This window comes from Orcinus orca, chromosome 1 (assembly GCF_937001465.1).
Source record: "Orcinus orca chromosome 1, mOrcOrc1.1, whole genome shotgun sequence".
Lineage (NCBI taxonomy): Eukaryota > Metazoa > Chordata > Mammalia > Artiodactyla > Delphinidae > Orcinus > Orcinus orca.
The window spans coordinates 106,101,399-106,127,516 of record NC_064559.1 but is presented as its reverse complement, the minus strand read 5'-3'; the positions used below and the strand labels follow the sequence as shown (position 1 = coordinate 106,127,516).

General features: G+C 37.3%; 1 long non-coding RNA gene across 1 annotated transcript in view; it reads right to left on the bottom strand.

Moving 5' to 3' along the window:
- LOC125962137 (uncharacterized) overlaps nt 1-18,079 on the bottom strand; it is a 188,379-nt gene extending 170,300 nt beyond the window's left edge. Inside the window, exon 1 of the long non-coding RNA XR_007473606.1 lies at nt 17,113-18,079. This is a non-coding gene — a long non-coding RNA (uncharacterized LOC125962137). The remainder of the gene's footprint in view (nt 1-17,112) is intronic.
- Between the last annotated feature and the right edge of the window lie 8,039 nt (nt 18,080-26,118).

The following is a 26,118-nucleotide window of genomic DNA, read 5'->3' as shown; positions in this document are numbered from 1 at the left end:
ACACAGATGGGAAGAAAGAACTAAAATGGTCTTTGCAGATGACATGATCATCCATACAGGCATACCTTATTTTATTGTACTTCACAGATATTGTGTTTTTTACAAATGGAAGTTTTATGGCAACCCTGCACTGAGCAAGCACTAAGCAAGTGCCATTTTTCCAACAGCACTTGCTCACGTTGTGTGTCTGTAACATTTTGATAATTCTTACATTATTTCAAATATTTTTATTATTATTATACTTGCTATGGTGATCTGTGATTGGTAATCTTTGACATTATTAATATGTATTTCTGCAAGCTCAGATGATGTTTAGTGTTTTTTAGCAATAAAAATTTAAAAATTAAGGTATGTACTTTGGGTTTTTTAGACATAATGCTATTGCACACTTAATAGAGTACCTTATAGTATAAACATAATTTATATGCACTGGGAAACCAAAAAATTTGTGTACCTCACTGTATTGAGATATCCTCTTTATTGGGCTGGTCTGGAACTGAACCTGCAATATGTCTGAGGTATGCCTGTATTGAAAATTCAAAAGAATTGACAAAAAAACTCCTGGAACTAATAAGTGATTATAGCAAGGTTGCAGGATCCAAATGTCAACTGCTTTCCTATATACCAGCAATTAACAAGTGCAATTTGAAATTTAAAACACAATATCATTTACATTAGCAACCCCCAAAATGAAATACTTAGGTATAAATCTAACAGGATACATACAAGATCTGTATAAGGAAAATTACAAAACACTGATAAACAAAATCAAAGTTCTAAATAAATGGATATTCCATGTTCAGTAATAGGAAGACTCAGTATTGTCAATAGGTTAGCTCTTCCCAACTTGACCTATAAATTCAATCCAATCCCAACTCATGTCATTTTGTGGATAGTGACAAACTAATTCTAAAGATTATATGGAGAGGCAAAAGACCCAGAATAACCAACACAATATTGAAAGAGAAAAGCAAAATTGGAAGACTGACATTACCTGACTTCATGACTCACTATTAAGCTACAGTAATTAAGACAATGTGGTATTGGTGAATGAATAGACAAATAGATCAATGGAACAGAATAGAGAGCCCATAAAATAGATCCATATAAATATAGTCAATTGATCTTCAATAAAGGAGCAAAGGCAATGCAATGAAGAAAAGACAGTCTCTTTAACAAGTGGTGCTGGAACTGGACAGCTACATGTAAACCATTTTCTCATACCATATACAAAAATAAACTCAAAAGGGATTAAAGACCTAAATGTAAGACCTGAAGCCATAAAACTTCTAGAAGAGAACATAAGCAAAACCCTCTTTAACATAAACTGTAGCAATATTTTTTTGGATCTGCCTCCTAAGGCAAAAGAAATAAAAACAAAAATGGCTTGTTGCCACTGACCAGCATCATGAGAGAATATTGTAACACATATCGCTAGCCTGGGAAAAGTTCAAAATTCAAAGTATGGTTTCTACTGAATTCATATCACATTCACACCATTACAAAGTCAAAAAAATTGTAAGTCAAAGCATTGTAAGTTGGGAACCATCTGTATTTTGTTGAGAATTTTTGCATCTATATTCATCAGGGATACTGGTCTGTAGTTTTCTTTTCTTGTAGTGTCCTCATTGGGCATTGGTATCAGGATAATGCTGGTCTCAATGAATGAGTTTGGGAGTGTCTTCTCCTCTACAATTTTTCAGAACAGTTTGAGAAGGATTGGTGTTAATTCTTCTTTAAATGTTTCGTATATAGAATTCACCAGTAAAACCATCTGGTCCTGTGCATTTCTTTGGGATATTTTGCATTACTGATTCAATCTCCTTACTCATTATTTGTCTGTTCATATTCTCTATTTCTTCATGATTCAACCTCAGTAAGTTATATGTTTCTATGAATTTTTCCATTTCCCTTAGGTTATCCTTTTTTTTTTGGCATATAGTTGTTCATAGTAGTCTCTTATGATCTTATGTATTTCTGTGATATAAGTTGTGATGTCTTTCATTTCTGATTTTATTTACTTGAGTCATACCTCTTTTTTACTCAGTCTAGCTAAAGGTTTGTCAATTTTGTTCATCTTTTCAAAATGCAGCTCTTAGTTTTATTGATCATTTCTATTGTTTTTCTGGTCTCTAATTTATTTCAGCTCTGATATTTGTTATTTCCTTCCTTCTTCTAACTTTGTCCTTAGTTTGTTCACCTCTTTATAATTTTTTGAGGTGTAACATTAGATTGTTTGAGATCTTTCTTCTTCTCTTAATCTACGCATTTATCACTATAAACTTCCCTCTCAGAACTGCTTTCACAGTGTCCCACAGGTTTTGGTATGTTGTGTTTCTATTTTCTTTTTTTTTTTTTTTTTTGAGATTTTTTATATTTCCCCTTTGATTTCTTCTTTGATCCATTGATTATTCAATAGTGTGTTGTTTAATTTCCACACATTTGTAAATTTTCAACCATTCTTCTTGCTGTTGATTTCTAGCTTCAGACCATCGTTGTTGGAGAAGATACTTGGTATGATTTCAATCTTCCTTATGTTCACTTGAGAAGAATATGTATTCTGCTGCTGTTGGGTGGAATGTTCTAAGTATATCTTTTAGGTTCATTTGGTCTAAAGTATGGGTCAAGTCCAACATTTCCTGGTTGATTTTCTGTCTAGATGATCCATCCATTGTTGAAAGTTGGGTACTACTACCTACTACTAATGTATTGTCTCTTTCTCCCTTCATATCTGTTAATATTTGCTTAAGTATTTAGGTGCTCTGATGTTGAGTGCATATACATTTACAACTGTTATATCCTCTTGATGAGTTGATGCTTTTATCTTAATATAATGAACTTCTTTGCCTCTTGTTACAATTTTTGACTTAAAATTTATTTTGACTGACATAAATATAGCTAACCCAGCTTTCTTTTTGTGTCCACTTGCATGGAATATCTTTCTCTATCCCTTCACTTGGAGTCTATGTGTGTCTTTAAAACTGAAGTGAGTCTCTTGGAGGCAGCAGTATGGTTGAGTTTTGTTGTTGTTTTAGCCATCCAGCCACTCTGTGCCTTTTGATTGGATAATTCAACCATTTATATTTAGAGTAATTCTTAATATATAAGGAGTTACTAATGCCATATTAGTAACTGCTTTCTGGCTGTTTTATATTTACCTTGCTCCTTCATCCTTCTCTTGCTGCCTTCCTTTGAGAATTGATGATTTTTCATAGTGATATGCTCTGATTTCCTTCTCTTTATCTTTTGTGAATATACTTTAAATTTTTACTTTCTGGTTACCATTAAGCTTACATAAAACATCTTATGGATATAACGATCTATTTTACATTGATAACAACTTTACTTGTATTCTAAAACTATTATTTTACTCCCCTCTTTTATGTTTATAGTGTCATAAATTACTTTATGTTGTGTGTTTGTTAAATTATAGTAGCTATAGTTATTTTTAATACTCTTGTCCTTTAACCTTTATAGTATAAATTGTTAATACACAATCATACTACAATATTAGAGTTCTGAATTTGATTATATATTTACCTTTACAAGTGTGTTGTATATTTTTATATGTTTTCATATCATTGTTTAGTGTCTTTTCATTTCATTTATATTTCTAAATTGAAGTATAGTTGATTTACAATATTGTATTAGTTACAGGTGTACAGCAAAATGATTCAATGATACATATTTTTTCAGATTTTTTCCATTATAGGTTACTACAAGATATTGACTATAGTTCCCTGTGCTATACAGTAAATCCTTGTTGTTTATCTATTTAATGTATAGTGGTTTGTATCTCTTAACACAATACTCCTTCCCCTGCCCCCTTCTCCTTTGGCAAATGTAAGTTTATTTTCTAAGTTTGTGAGTCTGTTTCTGTTTTGTAAGTAAATTCATTTGCATTATTTTTTAGATTCCACATGTAAATGATATCACATATTTCTCTTTCTCTGTCTGACTTAGTTCACTCAGTATGATAATCTCTGGGTCTATCCATGTTACTGCAAATGGCAATATTTAATTCTCTTTTTATGGCTGAGTAATATTCCATTGTATATATATATATACACCACATCTTCTTTATCTGTTCATCTGTTGATGGACCCTTAGGGTGCTTCCATGTCTTGGCTATTGCAAACACTGCTGCTATGAACATTGGGTGCATGTATCCTTGCAAATTAGAGTTATTTCTTTTCCAGATATATGCCCAGGAGTGGGACTAATGGACCATATGGTAACCATATTTTCAGGGTTTTTTTTAAGGAAACTCCATATTGTTCTCCATAGTGGCTGTATCAATTTACATTCCTACCAACAGTGCAAGAGGGTTCCCTTTTCTCCACACCTTCTCCAGCATTTACTGTTTGTAGATTTTCTGATGACGGCCATTCTGACTGGTGTGAGGTGATACCTCATTGTAGTTTTGATTTGCATTTCTCTAATTATTAGCAATGTTGAGTATCCTTTCATGTGTTTGTTGGCAATCTGTATATCTTCGTTGGAGAAATGTCTATTTAGGTCTTCTGCTCATTTTTGGATTGGGTCATTTGTTTTTTTTTGTTTGTTTTTTTTTTTTTTTGATATTGAGCAGCACGAACTGCCTGTATATTTTGGAGATTAACCCTTTGTCAGTTGCTTCATTTGCAAATATTTTCTCCCATTTTGAGGGTTGTCTTTTTGTCTTGTTTCTGGTTTTCTTTGCTGTGCAAAAGCTTTTAAATTTCATTAGGTCTTATTTGTTTATTTTTGTTTTTATTTCCATTTCGCTAGGAGGTGGGTCAAAAAAGGATCTTGCTGTGATTTATGTCATAGAGTGTTCCGCCTATGTTTTCCTCTAAGAGTTTTATAGTGTATGGCCTTACATTTAGGTCTTTAATCCATTTTGAGTTTATTTTTGTGTATGGTGTTAGGGAGTGTCCTAATTTCATTCTTTTACATACAGCTGTCCAGTTTTCCACTATTGAAGAGTCTGTCTTTTCTCCATTGTATACTCTTGCCTCCTTTATCAAAGATAACCTGACCATATGTGCATGGGTTTATCTCTGGGCTTTCTATCCTGTTCCATTGATCTATATTTCTTTTTATGTGCCAGTACGACACTGTCTTCATTACTTAGCTTTGTAGTATAGTCTGAAGTTAGGGAGACTGATTCCTCCAGGTCCATTTTGCTTTCTTAATATTGTTTTGGCTATTCAGGGTCTTTTGTGTTTCCATACAAATTGTGCAATTTTTTGTTCTAGTTCTGTGAAAAATGCATTCATAGTTTGACAGGGATTGAACTGAATCTGTAGATTGTTTTGGGTAGTAGAGTCATTTTCACAATGTTGATTCTTCCAATCCAAGAATATGGTATATCTCTCCATCTGTTTGTATCATCTTAGATTTCTTTCATCAGTGTCTTATAGTTTTCTGCATACAGGTCTTTTGTGTCCTTAGATAGGTTTATTCCTATGTATTTTATTCTGTTTGTTGCAATGGTTAATGGGAGTGTTTCCTTAATTTCTCTTTCAGAATTTTCATCATTAGTGTATAGGAAAGCAAGAGATTTCTGTGCATTAATTTTGTATCCTGTTACTCTACCAAATTCATTGATTAGCTGTAGTAGTTTTCTGGTAGCATCTTTAGGATTTCTATGTATAGAATCATGTCGTCTGCAAACAGTGACATCTTTGCTTCTTTTCTGATTTGGATTCCTTTTATTTCTTTTACTTCTCTGATTGCTGTGGCTTAAACTTCAATACTATGCAGAATAACAGTTGTGAGAGTGGGCAACCTTGTCTTGTTCCTGATCTTACAGGAAATAGTTTCAGTTTTTAACCACTGAGAATGATGTTGGCTGTAGGTTTGTCATATATGGCCTTTATTATGTTCAGGTAGGTTTCCTCTATGCCTACTGTCTGGAGAGTTTTTATCATAAATGGGTGTTGAATATTGTTGAAAGATTTTTCAGCATCTATTGAGATGATCATATGGTTTTTATCCTTCAGTTTGTTAATATGATGTATCATGTTGATTGATTTGCGTATATTGAAGAATCCTTGCATTCCTGGGATAAACCCCACTTGATCATGGCGTATGATCCTTTTAATGTGCTGTTGGACTCTGTTTGTTAGTATTTTGTTGAGGATTTTTGCATCTATGTTCCTCAGTGATATTGGCCTCTAGGTTTCTTTGTTTGTGACATCTTTGTCTGGTTTTGCTATCAGGGTGATGGTGGACTCGTAGAATGAGTTTGGGAGTGTTCCTCCCTGTGCTATATTTTGAAAGAGTTTGAGAAGGATAGGTGTTAGCTCTTCTGTAAATGTTTGATAGAATTCGTCTCTGAAGCCATCTGGTCCTATGCTTTTGTTTTTTGGAAGATCTTAATCACAGTTTCAATGTCAGTGCTTGTGATTAGTCTGTTTATATTTTATACTTCTTCCTGGTTTAGTCTCAGAAGGTTGTGCTTTTGTAAGAATTTGTGCATTTCTTCCAGGTTGTCCATTTTATTGGCACAGAGTTGCTTGTAGTAATCTCTCATGATCCTTTGTATTTCTGCAGTGTCAGTTGTTACTTCTCCTTTTTATTTCTAATTCTGTTGATTTGAGTCTTCTCCCTTTTTTTCTTGATGAGTCTGGCTAATGGTTTATTAATTTTGTTTATCTTCTCAAGAACCAGCTTTTAGTTTCATTGATCTTTGCTATCATTTCCTTCATTTCTTTTTCATTTATTTCTGATCTGATCTTTATGATTTCTTTCCTTCTGCTAACTTTGGAGCTTTTTGTTCTTTTTTCTCTAATTGCTTTAGGTGTAAGGTTGGGTTGTTTATTCGAGATGTTTCCTGTTTCTTGAGGTAGGATTGTATTGCTATAAACTTCCCTCTTAGAACTACTTTTGTTGCATCCCATAGGTTTCAGGTCATTGTGTTTTCATTGTCATTTGTTTCTATGTATTTTTTAATTTTGTCTTTGATTTCTTCAGTGATCTCTTGACTATTTAGCACCGTATTGTTTAGCCTCCATGTGTTTGTATTTTTCACAGATTTTTTCCTGTAACTGATATCTAGTCTCATAGCGTTGTGGTAAGAAAAGATATTTGATGCGATTTCAATTTTCTTAAATTTACCAAGGCTTGATTTGTGACCCAAGATATGATCTATCCTGGAGAATGATCCATGAGCACTTGAGAAAAATGTGTATTCTGTTGTTTTTGGATGGAATGTCCTATAAATATCAATTAATTCCATCTTGTTTAGTATGTAATTAAAGCTTGTGTTTCCTTATTTATTTTCATTTTGGATGATCTGTCCATTGGTGAAAGTGGGGTGTTAAAGCCCCCTACTGTGAATGTGTTACTGTCGATTTCCCCTTTTATGGCTGTTAGTATTTGCCTTATGTATTGAGGTGCTCCTATGTTGAGTGCATAAATACTTACAATTGTTATATCTTCTTATTGGATTGATCCCTTGATCATTATGTAATGTCCTTCTTTGTCTCTTGTAATAGTCTTTATTTTAAAGTCTATTTTGTCTGATATGAGAATTGCTACTCCAGCTTTCGTTTGGTTTCCATTTGCGTGGAATATCTTTTTCCATCCCCTCACTTTCAGTTTGTATGTGTCCCTAGGTTTGATGTGGGTCTCTTGTTGACACTATATATGTGGATCTTGTTTTTGTATCCATTCAGCCAGTCTATGTCTTTTGGTTGGAGGATTTAATCCATTTACATTTAAGGTAATTATCGATATGTATGTTCGTATTACCATTTTCTTAATTGTTTTGGGTTTGTTATTGTAGGTCTTTTCCTTCTCTTGTGTTTCCTGCCTAGAGAAGTTCCTTTAGCATTTGTTGTAAAGCTGGTTTGGTGGTGCTGAGTTCCCTTAAGTTTTGCTTGTCTGTAAGGTTTTAGTTTCTCCATCAAACCTGAATGAGATCCTTGCTAGGTAGAGTAATCTTGGTTGTAGATTTTTCCCTTTCATCCCTTTAAATATGTCCTGCCACTCCCTTGTGGCTTGCAGAGTTTCTGTTGAAAGTCAGCTGTTAACCTTATGGGGATTCACTTGTATGTTATTTGTTGATTTTCCCTTGTTGCTTTTAATACTTTTTCTTTGTATTTAATTTTTGATAGTTTGATTATGTGTCTCAGCATGTTTCTCTTTGGGTTTATCCTGTATGGTACTCTCTGCACTTCCTGAACTTGACTGACTCTTTCCTTCCCATGTTAGGGAAATTTTCAACTATAATCTCTTCAAATATTTTCTCAGACCCTTTCTTTTTCTCTTCTTCTTCTGGAACCCCTATAATTCGAATGTTGGTGCAATCTAATGTTGTCTCAGAGGTCTCTGAGACTGTCCTCAATTCTTTTCATTCTTTTTTCTTTATTCTGGTCCCTGGCAGTTATTTCTACCATTTTGTCTTCCAGCTCACTTATCTGTTCTTCTGCCTCAATTTTTCTGATATTGATTCCTTCTAGAGTATTTTTAATTTCATTTATTGTGTTGTTCAACACTGTTTGCCTCTTAGTTCTTCTAGATCCCTGTTTCTTGTATTTTCTCCATTCTTTTCCCAAGATTTTGGATCATCTTTATTACCATTACTCTGAATTCTTTTTCAGGTAGTTTACCTATTTTGTCTTCTTCTATTTGGTCTTGTAGGTTTTTACCTTGCTCCTTCATCTGTAACATATTTCTTTTTGTCATTTCATTTTTTTTTAATGGGTGGGGCTGTATTCCTGTCTTACTGGTTTTTTGACCTGAGGCTTCCAGCACTGAAGTTTGTAGGTACATGGATAGAGCTGGGTCTTGATGCTGAGATTAGGACCTCCAGGGGGCCTCACTTTGATTAATATTCCCTAGGATCTGAGGTTCTCTGTTAGTCCCATGGTTTGGACTCAGAGCTCCCACCACAGGATTTGGGCTGGACCTCCTGCCTGGGATCCAATATCCTGCAAGCTTCATGGCATGGGAAAGAAAGAAAGAAAGAAAGAAAAAAAGAAAGAAAGAAGCAGTACAATATCAAAGAATAAAAAACAAAATAAAATTAGAAAGATAAAAAAATATATTAGGAAAAATAAAACTATAATGGAAACAACTGTACCATGATAAAACAACAACAGAAAAAAGAAAAAAAGGGGGGGTGGGGAAAAAGCCAAAAGGAGAGAACAATAACAAAGTAAAGGATAAACTAAAATTAGAAAAATAAAAGTTTTATTAGGAAAAATAAAAATATAAAAGAATCAACAAGAATGATTCAACAAGGTAAAACAGAACTCCAATCTAAAAGAGGAAAAAAGAAAACAAAAAAAGGAAAAGCCTTTACTATGGGGGCAAAGTTTAGGTGGGGGTGAAACTTAGTCAGGGGTGGGCTTTAGGGTGGGGCAGGACCTAGGTGGGTTTGGGGGGACGTTTGAACGTGGGGTGGGGCCTCTGCTTAGGACCTGCACAGAAGGGGAGAGACAGCACATGGAAAGGAGGGCCTCTGGATTGCAGAGTACCAGATTTTAGAGGCAATGCCCTGGTAAGGGTGTGTGGGTGGGGTTTAGACCCAGCACGTTGGAGGGGGTCTCAGAGGGGGTTTCTTTTTTTTTTTCAAGTTTTTTGTAGCTTATTTTTTTTACATCTTTATTGGAGTATAATTGCTTTACAATGGTGTGTTAGTTTCTGCTTTATAACAAAGTGAATCAGTTATACATATACATATGTTCCCATATCTCTTCCCTCTTGTGTCTCCCTCCCTCCCACCCTCCCTATCCCACCCCTCTAGGGGATCACAAAGCACCAAACTGATCTCCCTGTGCTATGCGGTTGCTTCCCACTAGTTATCTATTTTACGTTTGGTAGTGTATATATGTCCATGCCACTCTCTCGCTTTATCACAGCTTACCCTTCCTCCTCCCCATATCCTCAAGTCCATTCTCTGGTAGGTCTGTGTCTTTATTCCTGTCTTACCCCTAGGTTCTTCATGACACTTTTTTTCTTAGATTCCATATATATGTGTTAGGATATCGTATTTGTCTTTCTCTTTCTGACTTACTTCACTCTGTATGACAGACTCTAGGTCCATCCACCTCATTACAAAGAGCTCAATTTCGTTTCTTTTTATGGCTGAGTAATATTCCATTGTATATATGTGTCACATCTTCTTTATCCATTCATCTGATGATGGACACTTACGTTGTTCCCATCTCCTGACTATTGTAAATAGAGCTGCAATGAACATTTTGGTACATGACTCTTTTTTTTTTTTTTTTTTTTTTGTGGTACGCAGACCTCTCACTGTTGTGGCCTCTCCCATTGCAGAGCACAGGCTCTGGACACGCAGGATCAGCGGCCATGGCTCACGGGCCCAGCTGCTCCGCGGCATGTGGGATCTTCCCAGACCGGGGAGTGAACCCATGTTCCCTGCATTGGCAGGCAGACTCTCAACCACTGTGCCACCAGGGAAGCCCTATGACTCTTTTTGAATTATGGTTTGCTCAGTGTATATGCCCAGTAGTAGGATTGCTGGGTCATATGGTAGTTCTATTTGTAGTTTTTTAAGGAACCTCCATACTATTCTCCATAGTGGCTGTACCAACTCACATTCCCACCAGCAGTGCAAGAGTGTTCCTTTTCTCCACACCCTCTCCAGCATTTATTGTTTCTAGATTTTTTGATGATGGCCATTCTGACTGGTGTGAGATGATATCTCATTGTAGTTTTGATTTGCATTTCTCTAATGATTAATGATGTTGAGCATTCTTTCATGTGTTTGTTGCCAGTCTGTATATCTTCTTTGGAGAAATGTCTATTTAGGTCTTCTGCCCATTTTTGGATTGGGTTGTTTGTTTTTTTGTTATTGAGTTGCATGAGCTGCTTATAAATTTTGGAGATTAATCCTTTGTCAGTTGCTTCATTTGCAAATATTTTCTCCCATTCTGAGGGTTGTCTTTTGGTCTTGTTTATGGTTCCCTTTGCTGTGCAAAAGCTTTTAAGTTTCATTAGGTCCCATTTGTTTATTTTATTTCCATTTCTCTGGGAGGTGGGTCAAAAAGGATCTTGTTATGATTTATGTCATAGAGTGTCTCAGAGGGGGTTTATGAGTGTAGACGTAGGGCCCTGGGTTGGGGTGTAGGGGTGGGCCTTGGGCTCTGCATGGCTCTGCATGGCAGGAAGGAGGTTCTGAGGGCAGAGGATTAGGCCCGGGAGCCCAAGAGGCTCCCTGGTGCCTAAGTGGACAGGAAAAGTGCTGGCCATATTATCTTCCATTCCTCTGTGTCCCCCATCACCGTCTCTCCCAGGGTCTCCCACATCCCCACTGGACCCCTAATGGTGGGTGGGTGGTGCTGGGTGTAGGAGCTCCTCCTCTACCCCAGCCACCCCTCAGGGGTGCTGGTCTTGGAAGTCCGGCCTTTACATTTGCTCCCCTTCCCTCCCACTCCCTCAGGACCCGCGAGGCTGGAGGGGGCTTTGATGAGCAGAGGATCAGGCCCAAGGCCCCAAGTGGGCAGGGGAAACCTGGCCATGCTCCCTTTTGATCCTCTGTCCTCCCAATGGTCCCCCAATTTCCCCCTTCGGGCGTGGGATCCCTTCCCCTCCCCCAGCCACCCCTCAGGGGTGCCAGTCCCTTCCTGCCTCCACTTCTCCTCCCCCTTCACTCCCCCCATGCCCCATGTCCTACCTGGTCACTGGGGGTTCCTCCCATCCCCTTAGGTGTCCATGGTCCCCCACTGGTGCCCTAGTTGTGTGGAGACACACCGTAACTGGATTTCTTTGAACTGTCATACAATATTTATTAGAGAATATATAATAAAACATTAACTGACATTTATTAAAACTCAATAGTAACCACAGTAGTTGTTTAGATTATTAGACCCACAAGAATTTTTTCCAGATAGGAGTATATTATCACTGACCTTGTTTAGAATCCCTGGAATATGATGAATGAAAAGCAGATCTATATCCATTGGTTTTATTACTGTTGTAAATTCTCTATAGTTAATACAGCCCCTTATTGCATGCCTCCAGGGCGAACCATTCTCATTCTCACTGGTCAGAGTAAGAATGAGGACTTCAGGGAGGAAAAAGGGAGGTATGTAAAATCAGACTTAGAAACTTTTGTGGCTGTATTTTACTTTTTACCACTGCCTTCTGGCCTCCATTGTTTCTCATGAGAAGTCAGCTGTTAATCTTTCTGAGCTTAAAAATGTCTTAAACTCTGGATATCAAATGAGCAAGGTATGCCTCTGCCTTCAGCCTCTCACCTACTTTTATGCCTCTGAAGAAAACGTCACCAGGGTAGCCCAGTGGAGGAAACTGAAGGACAAGATAGAAATGAGATATAGAAGGATGATGTAATGCTGAGAATCATCAGGATAAGTGCATAGCAGTCCCTTGTGGAAATACCTAGCTGGAACGGTTTTTTCTTCACTGTTTTACAGAGTGAAAATGAGGGAGGACAAAGACTCAAAAGAATCCTGTCTGAGAACAAGACCTATCCATATCTCTTGAGTATAAGCTTGGTCAAAACAGAATAATGTGTTTATATTTTGGAACTCTCCTGGCTTATGTGATTCACTTCACACAGAAGCTTCTTAGCAGAAGCAAGAATTTGAAAAGGGCCACAGAAGCAACTGCTAGCTACATCACCTCATTCCAGGTACCTGGCCAGGAACTTTCAGGCACTGATTTCATTTGCTATATCTCTCTAAAGTTTCCTCTACTACTCACAGAACTGATTTCTCCTTCCACTCTTAGAAACCTCAATCTCTCTTTTGTGTTCTAGCAATGAGTTCTGTTTATCTTCTTTTAAAAATATCCAAATAAACAGATAAGTAGAAAATAATTTAGCTTAACTTTGATTTCTCCTCTCCAATCTTCTTAGTTTATTTGGTCCTTAAATGTCTTTAATGATACTGTGTTGTTTCATTTAAAAAATAATCTCTATGAAAACCAAAAATATATGGAAATTAAATAGCACACTCTTATGCAACCAATTTGTCAAAAAAGAAATCACAAGGGAAATTAGAAAATACCTTGAGATGAGTGAAAGTGAAAATAAACACATCAAAATTTATGGAATGCAGCAAAAGTAATACTGAAAGGGAAATATTATGTCTGTAAGTTCATACATTTAAAAATAAATAAAATATAAAATTGATAACCTACTTTACATCTTAAAAAACTAGAAGAGGAAAGCAAAGTAAACCTGAAACTTGCAGAAAGAAGGATATACTATCCAAAATGATCTGCAGAATTGAAGCAAGCCCTATCAAAGTCCCAATGGTGTTTTATGCAGAAATATAAAAACCCATTGTAAAATTTACATGCAATTGCAAAGGGTCCGAAATAGTCAAAACGATTTTGAAAGATAAGCACAAAGTTAGAGGACTCATACTTCCTTGTTTCAGAAATTACTACAAAGCTACAGTAATCAAGATAATGTTGTCCTAGAATAAGGACAGACATGTAGACAAATGGAATAGAATTGAGAGCCCAGAAATAAATTCTCACTTGTATAATCAAATATTTTTAATAAGGGTGCCAAGATTATTCATTGGGGAAAGGATGGCCTTTTCAATAAATTGTTTTGGGAAAACTGGATATCCTCATGCAAAAGAATAAAGATGAACCCTTATCTTGTACCATGTACAAAAATTAACTCAAAATGGATCAAAGATCTAATATAAGAACTAAAACTCTTAGGAGAAAACATAGGGGAATATCTTCATGATGTTCAGTTTGCCAATGAATTCTTAGATATGACACCAAAATACAAGCAACAAAAGAAAAAAGGATAAATTGAAACTCATCAAGATTAAAAACTTTTGTGCATCAAAGGGCACTATCAACAAAGTGAAATTACTACCCACAGAATGAGTGAAAATATTTGCAAATCATATATCTGGTAATGGATTAATATCCAGAATATAGAAAGAACTCCTACAACTCAACACCAAGAAAACAACCTAATTCAAAAATGGACAAAATATTTCAACAGACATTTCTTCAAAGAAGATATATAAATGACCAATAAGTGCATGAAAAGACATTCAACATCATTAGTCATTAGGGAAATTCAAATCAAAATCATAATGAGATACTACTTCATAACCATTAGGATGGCTATTATATTTTTAAAAAACCCAGAAAATTGCAAGTTTTGGCAAGGATGTGGAGAAATTTGAAGCCTTGTGCATTGCTGGTGGGGATGTAAAATGGTGTTTCCACAATGAGTAACAGTTTGGTGGGACAAAGCAGAGAGATTTCCACACAGAGCATCGGTGCCGACCAGCGACCAGCACTCACCAGCACGAGAGGCTTGTCTGCTCACCCGCTGGGGCGGGCGGGGCTGGGAGCTGAGGCTGGGGCTTCGGTCGGAGCTCAGGGAGAGGACTGGCGGCAAACAGAGCCTGAAGGGATTAGTGCAACACGGCTAGCCGGGAGGGAGTCCGGGAAAATGTCTGGACCTGCCGAAGAGGCAAGAGACTTTTTCTTCCCTCTTTGTTTCCTGGTGCGCGAGGAGAGGGGATTAAGAGAGCTGCTTAAAGGAGCTCCAGAGACGGGCGTGAGCTGCGGCTAACAGCGTGGACCCCAGAGTCAGGCATGAGATGCTAAGGCTGCTGCTGCCGCCACCAAGAAGCCTGTGTGAGAGCACAGGTCACTCTCCACACCTCCCCTCCCGGGAGCCTGTGCAACCCACCACTGCCAGCGTCCCGGGATCCAGGGATAACTTCCCGGAGAGAACGCACGTTGCGCCTCAGGCTGGTGCAACGTCACACTGGCCTCTACCGCCGCAGGCTCGCCCCGCACTCCATGCCCCTCCCTCCCCACGGCCTGAGTGAGCCAGAGCCCCCAAGTCAGCGGCTCCTTTAACCCCGTCCTGTCAGAGCGAAGAACAGACGCCCTCGGGCGTCCTACACGAAGAGGCAGGGCAAAATCCAAAGCTGAACCCCGGGAGCTGCGTGAACAAAGAAGAGAAAGGGAAATACCTCCCAGCAGCCTCAGAAGCAGCAGATTAAATCTCCACAATCAACTTGATGTACCCTGCATCTGTGGAATACATGAGTAGACAACAGATCATCCCAAATTGAGGAGGTGGACTTTGAGAGCAAGATTTATTATTTTTTCCCCTTTCCTCTTTTTTTGAGAGTGTATGTGTATGCTTCTGTGTGAGATTTTGTCTGTATAGCTTTGCTTTCATCATTTGTCCTAGGGTTCTGTCCGTCTGTTTATTTTTTATTGCTTAAAAAAATGGTTTTTTCTTAATAATTATATTTTTATTTTAATAACTTTATTTTACCTTACTTTATTTTATTCTCTTTTATCCTCTTTCTTTCTGCTTACTTTTTCTCCCTTTTATTCTGAGCCGTGTGGATGAAAGCCTCTTGGTGCTGCAGCCAGGAGTCAGTGCTGTGTCTCTGAGGTGGGAGAGCCAACTTCAGGACACTGGTCCACAAGAGACCTCGCAGCTCCACATAATATCAAACGGCGAAAATCTCCCAGAGATCTCCATCTCAACACCAACACCCAGCTTCACTCAATGACCAGCAAGCTAAGTGCTGGACCCTATGCCAAACAACTAGCAAGACAGGAACACAACCCCACCCATTAGCACAGAGGCTGCCTAAAATCATATAAGGCCACAGACACCCCAAAACACACCACCAGACGTGGACCTGCCCACCAGAAAGACAAGATCCGGCCTCATCCACCAGAACATAGGCACTAGTCCTCTCCACCAGGAAGCCTACACAAACCACTGAACCAACCTTAGCCACTGGGGACAGACACCAAAAACAACGGGAACTACGAACCTGCAGCCTGCAAAACACAGTAAGATAAGAAAAATGAGAAGACAGAAAAACACAAAGATGAAGGAGCAAGATAAAAACCCACCAGACCTAACAAATGAAGAGGAAATAGGCAGTCTACCTGAAAAAAGAATTCAGAATAATGATAGTAAAGATGATCCAAAATCTTGGACATAGAATAGAGAAAATGCAAGAAACATTTAACAAGGAACTACAAGAACTAAAGAGGAAACAAGCAACATTGAACAACACATTAAATGAAATTAAAAATACTCTAGAAGGGATCAATAGCAGAATAACTGAGGCAGAGGAACAGATAAGAGACCTGGAAGATAAAGTAGTGGAAATAACTACTGCAGAGCAGAATAAAGAAAAAAGAATGAAAATAACTGAGGACAGTCTCAGAGACCTCTGGGACAATATTAAACACACCAACATTCGAATTATAGGGGTTCCAGAAGAAGAAGAGAAAAAGAAAGGACTGAGAAAATATTTGAAGAGATTATAGTTGAAAACTTCCCTAATATGGGAAAGGAAATAGTTAACCCAGTCCAGGAGGAACAAAGAGTCCCATACAGGATAAGTCCAAGGAGAACATGCCAAGACAAATATTAATCAAACTGTCAAAAATTAAATACAAAGAAAACATATTAAAAGCAGCAAGGGAAAAACAACAAATAACACACAAGGGAATCCCCATAAGGTTAACAGCTGATCTTTCAGCAGAAACTCTGCAAGCCAGAAGGGACTGGCAGGACATATTTAAAGTGATGAAGGAGAAAAACCTGCAACCAAGATTACTCTACCCAGCAAGGATCTCATTCAGATTTGATGGAGAAATTAAAACCTTTACAGACAAGCAAAAGCTGAGAGAGTTCAGCACCACCAAACCAGCTTTACAACAACTGCTAAAGGAACTTCTCTAGGCAAGAAACACAAGAGAAGGAAACGACCTACAATAACGAACGCAAAACAATTAAGAAAATGGGAATAGGAACACACATATCGATAATTACCTTAAATGTAAATAAACTAAATGCTCCCACCAAAAGACACAGATTGGCTGAATGGACACAAAAACAAAACACATATATATGCTGTCTACAAGAGACCCACTTCAGAACTAGAGACATATACAGACTGAAAGTAAGGGGATGGAAAAAGATATTCCATGCAAATGGAAACCAAAAGAAAGCTGGAGTAGCAATTCTCATATCAGACAAAATAGAATTTAAAATAAAGACTATTAGAAGAGACAGAGAAGGACACTACATAATGATCAAGGGATCGATCCAAGAAGAAGATATAACAATTGTAAATATTTATGCACCCAACATAGGAGCACCTCAATACATAAGGCAAATGCTAACAGCCATAAAAGGGGAAATCGACAGTAACACATTCATAGTAGGGGACTTTAACACCCCACTTTCACCAATGGACAGATCATCCAAAATGAAAATAAATAAGGAAACACAAGCTTTAAATGATACATTAAACAAGATGGACTTAATTGATATTTAAAGGACTTTCCATCCAAAAACAACAGAATAAACATTTTTCTCAAGTGCTCATGGAACATTCTCCAGGATAGATCATACCTTGGATCACAAATCAAGCCTTGGTAAATTTAAGAAAACTGAAATTCTGTCAAGTATCTTTTCCGACCACAATGCTATGAGACTAGATATCAATTACAGGAAAAGATCTGTAAAAAATACAAACACATGGAGGCTAAACAATACACTACTTAATAATGAAGTGATCACTGAAGAAATCAAAGAGGAAATAAAAAACTTCCTAGAAACAAATGACAATGGAGACACGACGGCCCAAAGCCTATGGGATGCAGCAAAAGCAGTTCTAAGAGGGAAGATTATAGCAATACAATCCTACCTTAAGAAACAGGAAACATCTCGAATAAACAACCTAACCGTGCACCTAAAGCAATTAGAGAAAGAAAAACAAAACAAAACAAAAAACCCAAGAGAGCAGAAGGAAAGAAATCATAAAGATCAGATCAGAAATAAATGAAAAGAAATGAAGGGAATGATAGCAAAGATCAAAAAACGAAAAGCTGGTTCTTTGAGAAGATATATAAAATTGATAAACCATTAGCCAGACTCATCAAGAAAAAAAGGGAGAAGACTCAAATCAATAGAATTAGAAATGAAAAAGGAGAAGTAACAACTGACACTGCAGAAATAGAAAAATATCATGAGAGATTACTACAAGCAACTCTATGCCAATAAAATTGACAACCTGGAAGAAATGGACAAATTCTTAGAAATGCACAACCTGCCAAGACTGAATCAGGTAGACATAGAAAATATGAACAGACCAATCAGAAGCACTGAAATTGGAACTGTGATTAAAAATCTTCCAACAAACAAAAGCCCAGGACCAGATGGCTTCACAGGCAAATTCTTTCAAACATTTAGGAAAGAGCTATCACCTATCCTTCTCAAACTCTTCCAAAATATAGCAGAGGGAGGAACACTCCCAAACTCATTCTATGAGGCCACCATCACCCTGATATCAAAACCAGAGAAGGATGTCACAAAGAAAGAAAACTACAGGTCAATATCACTGATGAACATAGATGCAAAAATCCTCAACAAAATACTAGCAAACAGAACCCAACAGCACATTAAAAAGATCATACACCATGATCCAGTGGGGTTTATTCCAGGAATGCAAGGAGTCTTCAATATAAGCAAATCAATCAACGTGATACACCATATTAGCAAATTGAAGGAGAAAAACCATATAATCATCTCAAAAGATGCAGAGAAAGCTTTCGACAAAATTTAACATGCATTTATGATAAAAACCCTGCAGAAAGTAGGCATAGAGGAAACTTTACTCAACATAATAAAGGCCATATATGACAAACCTACAGCCAACATCATCCTCAATGGTGAAAAACTGAAATCATTTCCACTAAGATGAGGAACAAGACAAGGTTGCCCACTCTCACCACTCTTATTCAACATAGTTTTGGAAGTTTTAGCCACAACAATCAGAGAAGAAAAGGATATAAAAGGAATTCAAATAGGAAAAGAAGTAAAGCTGTCACTGTTTGCAGATGACATGATACTATTCATAGAGAATCCTAAAGATGCTACCAGAAAACTGCTAGAGCTAATCAATGAATTTGGTAAAGTAGCAGGATAAAAAATTAATGCACAGAAATCTCTGGCATTCCTATACACTAATGATGAAATATCTGAAAGTGAAATAAAGAAAACACTCTCATTTACCATTGCAACAAAAAGAATAAAATATCTAGGAATAAACCTACCTAAGGAGACAAGACCTGTATGCAGAAAAGTATGAGACACTGATGAAGGAAATTAAAGATGATACAAATAGATGGAGAGACATACCATGTTCTTGGATTGGAAGAATCAACTGTGAAAATGACTCTATTACCCAAAGCAATCTACACATTCAATGCAATCCCTATCAAACTACCACTGGCATTTTTCACAGAACTAGAACAAAAAATTTCACAATTTGTATGGAAACACAAAAGACCCCGAATAGCCAAAGCAATCTTGAGAACGAAAAACGGAGCTGGAAGAATCAGGCTCCCTAACTTCAGACTATACTACAAAGCTACAGTAATCAAGACAGTATGGTACTGGCACAAAATCAGAAAGATAGATCAATGGAACAGGATAGAAAGCCCAGAGATAAACCCACGCACATATGGTCACCTGATCTTTGATAAAGGTGGCAGGAATGTACAGTGGAGAAAGGACAGCTTCTTCAATAAGTGGTGCTGGGAAAACTGGACAGGTACATGTAAAAGTATGAGCTTAGATCACTCCCTAATACCATACACAAAAATAAGCTCAAAATGGATTAAAGACCTAAATGTAAGGCCAGAAACTATCAAACTCTTAGAGGAAAACCTAGGCAGAACACTCTATGACATAAATCACAGCAACATCCCTTTTGACCCATCTCCTAGAGAAATGGAAATAAAAACAAAAATAAACAAATGGGACCTAATGAAACTTCAAAGCTTTTGCACAGCAAAGGAAACCATAAACAAGACCAAAAGACCACCCTCAGAATGGGAGAAAATATTTGCAAATGAAGCAACTGAAAATGGATTAATCTCCAAAATTTACAAGCAGCTCATGCAGCTCAATAACAAAAAAACAAACAACCCAATCCAAAAATTGGCAGAAGACCTATATAGACATTTCTCCAAAGAAGATATACAGACTGCCAACAAACACAGGGAAGAATGCTCAACATCATTAATCATTAGCGAAATGCAAATCAAAACTACAATGAGATATCATCTCACACCAGTCAGAATGGCCATCATCAAATAATCTAGAAACAATAAATGCTGGAGAGGGTGTGGAGAAAAGGGAACACTCTTGCACTGCTGGTGGGAATGTGAATTGGTTCAGCCACTATGGAGAACAGTATGGAGGTTCCTTAAACAACTAAAAATAGAATTACCATATGACCCAGCAATCCCAGTACTGGGCATATACCCTGAGAGAACCATAATTCAAAAAGAGTCATGTAACAAAGTGTTCATTGCAGCTCTATTTACAATAGCCAGGAGATGGAAACACCCTAAGTGTCCATCATCAGATGAATGGATAAAGACGATGTGGCACATATATACAATGGAATATTACTCAGCCATAAAAAGAAACGAAATTGAGCTCTTTGTAATGAGGTGGATGGACCTAGAGTCTGTCATAGAGAGTGAAGTAAGTCAGAGAGCGAGAGACAAATATCCTATGCTAACACATATATATGGAATTTAAGGGAAAATATGTCATGAAGAACCTATGGGTCGACAGGAAGAAAGACACAGACCTACTAGAGAATGGACTTGAGGTTATGGGGAGGGGGAAGTGTAAGCTGTGACAAAGTGAGAGAGTGGCATGGACATATATACACTACCAAACATAAACTAGATAGCTAGTGGGAAGCAGCCGCATAGCACAGGGAGATCAGCTCGATTCTTTGTGACCACCTAGAGGGGTGGGATAGGGAGGGTGGGAGGGAGGGAGATGCAAGAGGGAAGAGATATGGCAACATATGTATATGTATAACTGATTCACTTTGTTATAAAGCAGAAACTAACACACAATTGTAAAGCAATTATACTCCAATAAAGATGAAAAAAAACAAACAAAAAACAATTTGGTGGTTCCTCAAATAGTTAAACATAGAATTACCATATGATCAGTCAATTCCACTTCTGGGTATATACTCAAAAGAATTGAAAGCAGGGACTCAAACAGGTAGTTGTACATCAAGGTTCATAGCAACATTATTCACAGTAGCCAAAATGTGGAAACAACCCAAGTATCCATCAACAGACACGTGGATAAACAAAATGTAGTATATTCATACAATAAAATATTATTCAGCCATAAAAAGAAATATGCTAAAAGAAACACACTAAAACATGGGTAAGCCTTGATAATACGCTAAGTGAAATTAGCCAGACACAGAAGGAAAATAGTGTATGATTTCACTTATATGAATTTACCTAGAATAGAAAGTAAGATAAAGGTTATCAGGGACTGGGGGAAGAGAGGAATGTGGAGTTTTGTCTAATGGTTACAGAGTTTCTGTTAGGGATGACAAAAATATTTTGGAAATGGATAGTGGAGATAGCTGTACAACATTGTGAATGAACGTAATGCCACTGAACTGTACAATTAAAATTGTTAAAATGGTAAACTTTATGTTATTATATCTTACCACAATAAAAAGTATTTTAAAATAGTATCTGTATAAATCTTCAGAGAGTACTGACTATTTGATAAATGCAAAGTCTTTGGTGGATACTACAAAGGCAACTTTTGGAGTAGCTAGATTGGCAATGCTATTTGTGGCTTTTGTCAAATTGTACAAACTACTGATTCCTAGAACACTACTTGGAATACTAGAACCAGGTGAAAGGGAACTTGTACATATACCTAGCAAGAAACCCCTACCTAAAGCCTCTCCTAAACAAGGCACTTTGTTCTAAATGAGGTAGGAAAATTCTCAGAGGTGCCCGCCTCCCCACCCAAGGCAGAGAAGGAGCACAGGAGAAGAAGGTCAGACTGGGAGAGACCACAAGCAAAACTGAAGGAATACCAAGTTGTGATTGAAGCTTTGGGGGCAAGAGAATTCCAGCTGAGGAGTTGGGTCCAGCACTGTTGTGGTTTTCAGAGACTATTTCTAGCAATAGTTTCTTTTATTAAAGAAACCTCATGCAGAACTCTAAAGTAAAGCACAGATAACTGAAGAGCTGCTCCCTAGGTGGGAGCCCTTGTCCATTCTCACTGTCTTGGAACCTTGGGCCTGGGAACATGGTTTGAGAAACAAGCTATTAATTAATGATTAGCATGAATTGCAATGCTTTCTATCTCTCTTACTGACTTCCCATTAAGTAAAATGTGGTTTGTCAGTACTAGGAACTTATTTAAGCATTTTTAGAGTAATTAATGAAAGAAGATCATTTTGCATTCTTTTTAAACAGAGAACAGGAGTATTTATTTATTTTAAAACTTATTTATTTATTTATTTATTTTGGGCTGTGTTGGGTCTTCGTTTCTGTGTGAGGGCTTTCTCTAGTTGTGGCAAGCGGGGGCCACTCCTAATCGCGGTGCGCAGGCCTCTCACTATCGCGGCCTCTCTTGTTGCGGAACATAGGCTCCAGACGCACAGACTCAGCAGTTGTGGCTCACGGGCCCAGGTGCTCCGCGGCATGAGGGATCTTCCCAGACCAGGGCCCGAACCCATGTACCCTGCATTAGCAGGCAGATTCTCAACCACTGCGCCACCAGAGAGGCCCTGCATTCTTATTATTTGTAGCTTTTGTTAGAAGTGTAAATAGTGATTTTTCAATAGACTCAGGGGATCTGGGGTACTTTTATAGACATCTCAAAGCTGCTACAGGTGCATCATCATTATCTCACATTTGATGGGAAGCATCATGGGGTGAGTGTTGGGCTGGACTGGGAATCTGGAGACAGAGACTGGTTCTGGCAACAGATTAACCAATCATGTACCTTGAGGAAGTTGGTGGACATCGATTTCTCCAACTCCAAATTAAAACTCTTGGATTAGATATCTCTAGCCCCTTCCAGCTCTGATGCTATGTGGTTGTATCTCTTATTTCTAATCCCACATAGGCCATATTACCAGGGGGATGTCAATGAACTCACCCCAGCCACTCTATGTGCCACAGATAAACCAATGATGATGAAATCTGGTAAGATCACAAGAAAGACCAACTGAATTATTAATTCAGGTGGTTAGAACTGATACAAAGAAACGTAGCTCTCAGCTAGATAGTATTCAGAATGGTTTGCCTAAAATTACTAGCCACATTCATATTTGTAATAGGAAAAAGAGCTCACAGTAAAAATGTGAGATTCACTGGTAGAGCTTATCAAGGAGAGGGGTGCCTCTATTATCCCAGAATGAGTTGTCAACATAAATTAATTTTCAATATACTGAGAAATTATATATTCAAGTGTCAAAATATTTTAAATTTTTAACTGTTTTCATGGATGATCTTTTTTAAATTTAATTTTTATTTTATATTGGAGTATAGTTGATTACAATGCTATGTTCAGGTGTATGGCAAAATGATTCAGTTACACATATACATATATCTATTCTTTTTCAGATTATTTTCCTATATAGGTTATTACAGAGTATTGAGTAGAGTTCCCTGTGCTATATAGTAGGTCCTTGTTGATTATCTATTTTAAATATAGTAGTATACACATGTCAATCCCAAACTCCCAGTCTACCCCTCCACCCTTTCCCCCCAGTATCCAGAAGTTCCTTCTCTAAGTCTGTGAGTTTGTTTCTGTTTTGTAAATAAGTTCATCTGTATAATTTCTTTTTAGATTCCGCATATAAGTGATATCATATGATATTTATCTCTCTCTGTCTGACTTACTTCACTTAAAATGATAATCTCTAGGTCCATCTATGTTGCTGCAAATAGCATCATTTTATTCTCATTTATGGTTGGTAATATTCCATTGTATAAATGTACCATGTCTTCTTTATCCATTCATCTGTCAATGGACATTTAGGTTGCTTCCATGTCCTGCTATTGTAAATAGTGCTTCAATGAACATTGGGGTGCATGTATTTTTTCGAATTATGAGTTGGATGATCTTCTAAAAATAGTTAGACATTTCACTGATTTCTTAAGCAAATTAGGTAAAACATAATTTATTGGTGGCTAAGGATTATCTTTAAAAAATTATATCCTCTGTTATAATACAGTGGTGTCCATAATCACACTGAGGTGTGTAAGGAAGTTTTTCTCTTTGCTGAGTGGCCCAGATTGTTCTGCTTCATAAAATAGTCTCTCTCACAAACAAATGGAAAGATATTCTATGTTTTTGGGTCAGAAGAATTAATAATGTTAAAATATCCATACTGGGCTTCCCTGGTGGCGCAGTGGTTGAGAGTCTGCCTGCTGATGCAGGGGACATGGGTTCATGCCCTGGCCCGGGAAGATCCCACATGCCGTGGAGCAGCTGGGCCTGTGGGCCATGGCTGCTGAGCCTGCACGTCCGGAGCCTGTGCTCTGCAACAGGAGAGGCCACAACAGTGAGAGGCCTGTGTACCGCAAAAAAAAAAAAAAAAAAAAAAAAAAAATCCATACTACACATAGTCATTTATAGATCCAATTCAATCTCTGTCAAAATTTCAATGGTGTTTTTCACAGAAATATAAAAAACAATCCTAAACTTTGTATGTAACAACAGAAGACCCCAAATAGTCAAAGCAATCCTGAGGAAAAAGAACAAAGCCGGAGGCAACACAGTTCCTGATTTCAAACTATACTACAAAGCTATAGTAATTAAAACAGCATGGTACTGGCATAAAGATAGACATATAGACCAATTAAATAGAATAGAGAACCCATAAATAAGCCCCACATATATGGTTAACTAATATTTGACAAGGATGTCAAGAACACTCAATGGGGACAGGACAATCCCTTCAACAAATGGTGCTGTAATAACTGGATAACCACATGCGGAAGAATGAAATTGGATCCCTGTCTTATACAACTTGTAAAAATTAACTCAAAATGGATTAAAGACTCGAACATAGACCCAGCACCATAAAATACCTAGAAGAAAATATAGGGAAAAAATTTTTGACATTAGACTGGGAAATAATTTTTTGGACATGACACCAAAATCACAAGCAATGAAAGCAAAATCCACAAGTTGGCCTACATCAAACTAAAAAGTCTCTGTACAGCAAAGAAACAATGACAAAAATGAAAAGGAGACCTATGGAATAAGGAAAAATATTTGCAAACCATATATTGAATAAAGGGTTAATATACAAGATATATAAAGAGTTCATATACCTCTATAACAAAAAAAGCAAATAGTTCCATAAAAAATTGGGCAGAGAAACTAAGTAGACATTTTTCCAAAGGAGATATCCAAATGACCAACAGATACATGAAAAAATGTGCAACATCACTAGTCATCAAGAAAATGCAAATCAAAACCACAATGAGATATTATCTCACACCTGTTAGAATAACTGTCATCAAGAAGATAAGAGATAACAAGTATTGGTGAGGATGTGGGGATAAGGGAACCCTGTAACTGTTGGTGGGAATGTAATTTGGTTCAACCACTATGGAAAACAGCATGGAGGTTTCTCAAAAAATTAAAAATAGAACTGCCATATGATCCAGCATATCCAGCACTTCTGGCTATATAGCCAAAGGAAATGAAAACAGGAGTTCAAAGAGATATCTGCACTCCTATGTTTATTGCAGCATTATTCATAATGCCAAGATATAGAAACAACCTAAGTAGTGTCCATCAACACACAAATGGATAAGGAAGATATAGTATATACATACCATGTGATATTATTCAGCTGTGAGAAAGAAGGAAATCCTGCCATTTTCAATAACATGGATAGACCTTGAGAGAATTATGCTAAGTGAGATAAGTCAGACAGAGTAAGACAAATACTGTGTGATATCACTTATATGTGGAATCTTAAAAAGCTGAAATAGTAAAAACAGAGAGTAGAATGATGGTTACCAGAAACCAGGGGATGGTGGTGGAAGAATTGGGTATATGTTATTTAAGTGTATAAACTGGGAATTGGCAGAAAAATAAGTCATAGAGAGCTAATGTACAGCACAGTGATTATAGTCAACAATGCTGTATTTATAAACTTCAGAGTTGCTAAGAGACTAGATTTTAATTGTTCTCACCACAAAAAAGAAATGATAATTATGTAACTTGATAAAGGTGTTAGCTCTATCTCTTGATAGTAGTGGTAGTAATCATAGTGAAATACA